The sequence below is a fragment of the Argopecten irradians genome, chromosome 15 (genome assembly GCF_041381155.1).
Source record: "Argopecten irradians isolate NY chromosome 15, Ai_NY, whole genome shotgun sequence".
NCBI lineage: Eukaryota > Metazoa > Mollusca > Bivalvia > Pectinida > Pectinidae > Argopecten > Argopecten irradians.
In genome coordinates, this window is record NC_091148.1 from 20,337,311 (window position 1) to 20,345,329 (window position 8,019).

An 8,019-nucleotide genomic window follows, 5' to 3' on the forward strand; every position below is an offset into this window, starting at 1 on the left:
AATACTTCCTTTTGTATATGTTAATATCTTGGACATAACCTCATTTAAACGAGTTTCCGTTCCGGGAACTGAAAACAGGTTAAAGTAGTCAATAGAATCCGATTTGATATCTGGCGAGTCGATGAACCTTATGTCTTTCACAAACTCACATAAGTGTATACGTCACGAAGATCTCGTCCATTGTCCTCGAGATCTGGCGGTCCTCGCCTATAGCAATAATTATCTTCGTTTGATATATCAAATTCCATATCAGAATCGTTTTCTAAATAATATTCCATATCAACATGTTTCGTATATGGTGTCACTCATCTAAATTACGTAGTTACGTGCTAATCGGCGGAGTGACTACATTAATTGAGATAAAAAAGTTATATAAAGTACCGAAGTTGTAACGCTGTGCAACATCTTACGATTTACGATATACAGACGTCAGTAATTAGATCCCTCTTACCCAAAGTAACCTTGTAATTGCAGTGAGTTTTTTCTTTTCATTTTGTGTTTCTACTGTATCTTATTTAGATGAGAAACGTAATTTGGCCCAATACAATGATACATTTTAGAACAACCGCTTCAATAACGTCATTATTTTGCGACCGTTTCCTATCGCAGCAGAGTTAAAACCCGCAAATACGCTGTGTATTTCTTCTATAATATTCTATCGTAATGACATTATCACTGTAATCCAAAAGACTTCTGCTATTTTTAACAAATTATCCTCTGCTGAAAAGTAAATGGGTTTCTCAAAAACCATTGCCTTGTTCATCATATTGTTCCGTACGTCATATATCCTAATCTTTACGTCATGTGTTAAAATGTGTGTGTTTTTTTTTGACAAAGTGGGACATTAAAAAGTCACTGTGTACCATGAATTATTTCAAAATGAAATATTTTCGCTGTATATATGATGGAGTCGTGATTCTAGGTTCATTGGAGACCAATATAACGATAGTCTGTTGAAAATCAAGCGAGCTATACGCCACGCACACGGGATTACTTGAAATGGACATATATGTACACTCTGGCAGCCAGCCGACAATGTACATATATGTACACTCTGGCAGCAAGAGGGTTAAGTAAAACGAACTCGGAACCGGACCGTTTAAGGATTTTTTTTTTATCATTTTAGATAAAATTATTCTATATGCCTAAGACGTACATCGGTATGAAAAATGTTGCCTGTTGTCTTTTTTCATGGGTTACTAGTGATGAATCGACTTTAATTTAGTTTTCGTTCAACTCCTATTTCCTTTTTATGCCAAATGTGTAGGTAGTCCCACATGTGTGTGAATTGAAACTTATAGATCTATCTATAGCTATGTATCTTTACATAAGACAACTTGATTGAATTCCACACAAAACATTTACATTTGTAACTCCTAAAATCCGGACACCTTCGTTCCCAGACTAAAGCATTCGGACTGCGAATTTTCCGGACTGTCGAATTTGGTGCTCCTAATATATCCGTCCGGAGTAAGAATTTTCCGAATAATTGGCTCCTGTAAAATAATTACTAGGCTGCAGACGGTACGGAACAGATTAGGGAATACATGTAATGTAAAGAATTGGAGAGCAATCTATATCTTTTTTAAAACCTGGAGAACAGAAGAATAATTTTAATCAAACTGTATCTTTTCTCGAAATAATTTGATTTTGATTGCTGTCTCCGTTTGCAAGTTACCGCCGTAAAAATGTTCCATCGCTTACAAATAGTAAGTTTTTTCTATAAAAAACAGAAGTAGACAATTTAGTATTTTTATTTAGTTACAAAAAATACTTTCTTTACACCATTACCACCATCGAAAAGTTTGAGCTTCTAATTTTATTTCAATATAAAGATATTGAAAATGATTAAGTGCATCCTGAAAAAAAAGTCCGTGGCAATATGTCCTTTATGGAATGCAGTACTGTTGCGCATACAACGGAAGCAAAAAAAAAATATTTTAAACTATTTTTTGTGTTAATTAGACATATATATATATATATATACACGATTAAACACCAATTGTTGTTCATATGATGGGTATCATTTATGATCTGTCGACGGTGGAACATCTTTAAGGGAAGTGCTAGTGTGTTGACACGGTAACATTTGCTGTAGTTAGACGGCAATAAATCGTCTTTCAGTAAAAAAAACCCAATATTGTATATTAAATTCACCAGTAATCCTTGCGCAATTACCACCTGCATACATGTTACACTCTTTGTCTTAGTTGTAAACAGGATGTTACAAATCAAACGAATGTTATTTATTCGTAAGACGTTTACACGTGAAATTTACGATTATTTCAGGAGATCCGCGTTAAAATAACAAGCAGGGGGACATCAATAAGTAAGTTGTGTAATCAAGGAGATTTGTATAGATAAAGTACTGCCAACCTGGGCCCTACCATCATACCCGAGTCAAAATAATGGATAATGTTGTGGACGTGGGGAACGTTAAAGTATATGCATGTAATTACCGACCGACCGAACGTTCATTCAAAGGCGGAGTCGTATGTTTAGATTGTAAATAGAGCTGTCTGGTGGGCTAAAAGAAAACATTTAGGGAAGCGTCACAGTGAAACATGCTGGAAGCTAGATATATATACTTTCCTTGTTAGTTCAGAATTATCAAAATCTTGCTTGCATTTTTTTAGTATTAGTTTAAAGTCCTATTTACAGCCATTGCCATTTAAGAACGTACCAGGTTTGGTGGTGAAGGAAAGCCGGGGTACCCGGAGACAAAACCACCGACCAGCGGTCAGTGTCTGGCAACTGCCCCACGTTGGATCCGAACTCGCGATCAAGAGGTGGAGGGCTTGTGAAAATATGAAGGGGCATCTTAACCACTTGGCCACCTCGGCCCCAACGAGTATTTTTTTATTGCTTGGTATTCAAGGAAAATGTTGTTTGTGAAGTCGCATTTGATTGACCGATACAATTGATGATTACTATCACCTATTTTAAAATTGTAATAGATTTTACCCGTGATACTCAAGGGGTTCCGATCACTTACGATCTGTACACTCCTGGATCATCTCACAGTATCGAGGATGCGTTTTACCATAGAATCATTCTTTTTTCGACAATTAAGTTCATATATATCACTATATGAATATGTATTTCCTTTTGGAGATTTGAATATTAGTGTTAAGCATTATACCTAAGATATTAATAGATCCTAGCTATACCACTCATCTTTTTATCTCATATCCATTATAACCTCTTGGGCTGCCAATATAATGATTATTTATCTGTAAAATTAACCAACCGATGATAACGGTAACACTAAAACATTTACATTAAGCATCGAGTAAACAGGATATTAAGTCAAATGGAAGGCAAATTTGATGAGTTGAATTATTTTCAAATATTTCAGCAATAACTTCGGTCATTGGCTTGATTTATAAAGATTTTTAGTTGATAAAGATCATGGTTAACATGATTCTCTCTCTCTCTCTCTCTCGATCTCTCTCTCTCGATCTCTCTCTCTCTCTCGATCTCTCTCTGTCTCTCGATCTCTCTCACTCATCCTCCCTCTCGCTGTCTTTCCTGTCTTTCCCCTCTGTTTCTCTCACCTCACCTCAGCTCCCACGTTTACCTCGGGGAGAGATGAAGAGTGATATTGTTGGCGTTTACATCAATACTAGTACTAAGCACAATAAAACAAAAATCAGATGTTATTACCAGACCCTATAATTCTAGTTCGCATCAATATAAGAAATAAAAACTGATCACATATTAAATCATTAACCAAATACACGTTTAACTTTTTTTTTTATATTGTTTCAACTGCAGTTCACTTCGGATCCTCCGGATCTCGACCTGGTTAGGATTCCCTAAAGATTGATAAGATTAAAATTAAGATTTATAGTGTCTTTTACTATCCATTAATACACAAAAATACAATACCTTTTTCATGTCATCACTGTTATTCCAGATAACAGGAAACATACTACAGTTACGATCAAATGTAGAAACTATTACCGTGGTCTATTTATTTCTTACTTTTGTGTGATACATGTATATAAAAAGGTTGTTTACTACAAAATGTACTTTCCATTTGTCAGGATTAAGGAATTACACATTTATCATGTATTTAAGTGTAGATACAATGTATGTTTGTCCGAAATGCCACGTCATAGTAGCTCTGTTGTTTCATTGTTTGTCATTTACCGGATTCATATTTTATTTTACTCTCAGACATACAAGTATGTAACAGGAGGTCACTATACATAATATAAACATACAAGTATATTGGGCCCATAGCGCAACTATGTATTAGTGATGTACATGCTCAATCAATAGTTTTTCATTTTTTTTTCAAAAACTTACATATATTTGTCAGAACAGTTAATGTTTCATATGGTAAACAGGCCTTTCATTTTGATAACACTATGGTTTCTATAATAGTAACTTGGTATATACATTTCTCGTAAACGTTCCACCATTTCATTACTGCATTGAAACAAATAATCATATTCATTTCTAATATCTGTAAAACATATATTACAAATTCTATTTACTTCAGGGGTCCCTGTCCATCTTCCAGTTTCTATAGGTAAGTGCATGTTCGAGGTTCTGAATTTTATGATGATTTGTCTATCCATTGGCTTTAGTTGCACAAGATACTTTTCAAATTCAAAATTACTTTTAAAAATAGAATAAGTACGACCTCTTGATGAATTCTCTATATCATTAAACCATTTTTGTACAAATTGATCTTGTAATCTTTGTTTTACGATAGATTTTAAATATTCTCTATTATATGTACATACATTCTGGTAGTCCCATATATAATTCAAACCAGTTTCTTAAAAAAATATTTTTAACATTATGCATCCATTTGAATTCCATGATATTATTTGTTTGCAAGTTTAACAATAACTTATATATTACTTGAAAGATTATCAGTAGTAATCAATTTGTGCCAGAACATAATAATTCTGTTTTTAACCTCTATATAGTGAGGGAATCTCCCTAATTCACCATATACCATATAGTTATACGTACTTTTCTTAACGCCGAGTATACGTTTACAAAACTGTAAATGAAGCTTTTCTATAGCTGTAATATTTTCGTGACCCCATACTTCTACTGAGTACATCAATATTGGTAAAACAAGGGAGTCATATACTTTTAACTGGAGATCAATAGGAAGAGGGATGTTTCTTATTTTCTTGTAAACAGCAAACATAGCTTTTCTTGACTGTTCCAACAGTTTCAATTTCGTTTTATGAAAACTCCCATTATAATTCATCAATATTCCTAGATAAGAAAACGAATCTACAATTTCGATCTCTTTGTTAAATAATGTGAAATAAGGACGAGTTCGAGACTTCCTCTTTGAAATTTTTTTGTCTTATCTGTGTTTACTTCAAGTTTCCAATTTTCACAATAAATTTCAAAATTTAAGGCTGACTGTAGATCGTTAGCTGATTCACCCATTATAACTGTATCACCTACATAAAGAATTACAAATAGTTTTATATACATTCCAATAGTATTACCTAAATCTTTTATATTCTTCAAACAATTGACACCATGCTCTTCAAAAAAACTTTCAGTATCATTAAGAAAAATAGCAAATAAGAAGGGTGACAAATTTTTTCCTTGCTTTACACCGACGTTGCAAGTAAACATATCAGATACATCATTTCCATTTTTGACACAGGATTTTGTATTTTCATATAGATTAATTATTGCTTTAAACATTTTCCCAGTTATATTGCTTCTTTGAACTTGAACTAAACCGAGTCTCCAAACTGAATCAAAAACTTTTCTAAAATCAACAAACGAACAGAACAGTTTTTTACCAAGTGAGAAATAGATTATAGAAGTTTGAACATGTGGAATAAAAATATTATCAATTGTAGAATGGTTTTTCCTGAATCCTGCCTGAGCAGTAGTTATCAAGTTTATTTCATCAGCCATTTTGTTTAGTCTACAATTTAATATGGATTTACAAACTTTACCGAGACAAGAAATAAGACTTATTGCTCTATAATTATCTAAATTCTTAGGATCCCCTTTACGCTTTTAAATAGGTTTTATAATCCCTATTTTCCATGAGCTTGGAATGAAGCCCGTATCAAATATGATATTAAATATCTTACAATATAATGGCATAAGAATTCCTGCGGTGGATTTTAAGTATTCATTTAGGATTCCATCATGACCTGGAGCCTTATTATTACTTAAACCGGCAATAGAATAAGTTATTTCATCCTCAGTAATTTCGTTATTTAATAAATCATCAAATACCCCATCAACAATTTCGCCATCAAAGCTATTATTAGAGTTATCTCCCTTGTTTAAATTTTTGAAATAATCATACAAATCTTCTATGGATTTATCAATAATGTTTGGTTTACTAGTTCCGTCAATTTTATTGAGGATATTCCAAAATACATATACATGATTTGCCCTCGGTCTGGCCCAAGGTACGTAGCTATAGGTTCTTTGTGCCATGGACGGACCCGTCAGAGAGATCATGTAAGCCTGCTTCTTCTTATGTTTAATTATACATGATCTTCAAACTTTATACATATGTTTGTTTAGATTTGTACAGTAGATATACGTTTCTGATTATATATACGGGTGATTAGAAATTAGATTGAATTATTAATTAAGGGACCATGCCATATATTTGTACATTTGTATGTATATTTAATTTAAGTCTTTAGTCAAATAATTTTTAGACATACTATAACAGGAAACATCTTTGAGGGTGTTTTATATAAACCTGTATCCATGTTGCTGAAAATTTTAATCGTCTGTGTAAGGATGTAGCGGTGAACTCGAGATCGTGATTGCGATACGCATGGACGAGTTCGGAGTCAGAACCATGGTAAATACCACAGGGGCCTGATAATTATTTACCCTTTATATGATAAACAAGAAATATGGTTAAAATAAGATTTGATTGACGTATTACAGTAAACCTTAGTTGATTCTCTATATGAAACAATACATAAGAGATTATACATTAAAACATTGTGGGAGCTATTATTATTGAAATGAAACTGGCGTTTTTTTGAAATCAGCTAATTGATGCACGGGAATAGTTGTATTCATAGTGTAATCATAGTGTTTTCATCAGTTGGTTGATTCATATAATGACAAAACACTCATAATATATATATAGATAAAAAATAAAAAAAAACACATTCCTTATTTCCCAGACAATATACAAAATATTTAAGTTGAAGGCTGCCAAGGTTGTGGCCTTTTGGTCAGCCTTCATATATAAGTAATGTCCACGTCACTCATATCTTTCACTTGCATAAATAAGGCTTTACTAAATAAGTTTTGTTCTATTCTTTCTTTCATACTATTTTGTACTCCCAGACCTTATATATGTATGCTTATGAAATCTACTCATATACACACTATTGTTTCAATCAATCAATCAATCATTCATTCATTCATTCTTTCCTTTTTATTGTTATTCGGTACTTATCGATTAACTAAATGTAATTACCCCGTTTCAATTGTTTTAAGGGAATGATACGCATAGTGTGTTTCACGGAATGACACTAATAATAATGCAAGTTAAAATTGACAGCAGTATTCAAATATTATGGCTTGAGATCAACAAAAGTCATGAGCAATAATTGTTTTCTTAAAATTATACATGTGTATGCCGTTATTTTGGCCATTTTTTACACTTCAAATTTGAAAAACTTAATATTCTCTATTTTGGTTTGTGTCTTTAACAAACCATATGAATAGTTTAAACAGTTCATTTTGGGTTATTTTTTATTGTATTGCATTATATATAATTTTATGCGTGTCCATATTCGGTGCCGAAAGCATACTACACGTAGTGTTTTAAGTTTTGTTATTGTTTAACACTGTTGTGTGCAAACGTCTCCTGCACATTAACATTTAAAGGATACAAAGCTTATAATAAAATTGGCTTGAAAGAAATGAATTTATTTATTTTCTTAGTTGTTTCGCGTTTTAGAATTTCTGCACATTTAAAGTAAGAAAATTAAATCTGTCATTTTATTGCCATATAGTAAATAATCACGATTA